Source organism: Plasmopara halstedii (assembly GCF_900000015.1).
Source record: "Plasmopara halstedii genome assembly, contig: Scaffold_816, whole genome shotgun sequence".
NCBI classification, from domain to species: domain Eukaryota; phylum Oomycota; class Peronosporomycetes; order Peronosporales; family Peronosporaceae; genus Plasmopara; species Plasmopara halstedii.
In genome coordinates, this window is record NW_020187732.1 from 650,948 (window position 1) to 651,668 (window position 721).

A 721-nucleotide genomic window follows, 5' to 3' on the forward strand; every position below is an offset into this window, starting at 1 on the left:
TGATACCATATCATACGCATTGTATCATCCATAATTTAAATTTTTTTAATTGGAGGCCCGATACAAACAGCTTGTGATTTGATCTATATTTTGTACTTCATTCTTTACGTTTCATACCAACAATAATGGTTTAAAATAGGCTACACTTAACTGCTTCTGTAAAATATGTGAGCTGAGTTATCTATCTCCAGTGGCTTTCGTCCGACGTCGAGCATAGTGGTTTGCTGAAGCTGGTTTGCATAGCCTTAAGACAGGCGAGACGGCCTTTTTTTTAGATCCAGAGCGTGACGATCAAGACTCATCAGCAATTTCGCCACCATTTAGTACCCAAGTATATCTTTTATGGAAGGTGCTGGTTTTCCAACCGCTGTTGTGTAAAGCTCAGGCGGTAGTGACGAATGAAGTGCTCGCAGGGCGTTTTTACCGCGCTTATTATGATATGAGCAAAGTACGCACAGGCGTATATAAAGCTCTGCAAAAGCGTGAAGAGTAACTTCAGATGATTTGAAATTGTATATGAGGCAATCGAGGTAAGAATCTGCTTGACCCTTACGTTGGCAGTCGAGCAAGACGAGCTTCTTCAGAAAGGTTCGGCTTGTCATTGGCGATCTAATAAAATCGTTACTCTCGCAGCGGGATTTTGCAACACCACGGAGTACGAGAATTGTGACGGGGCACACGGCACCTTGCACAGAGGAAGCTTGACTTCCAAGAGTATACA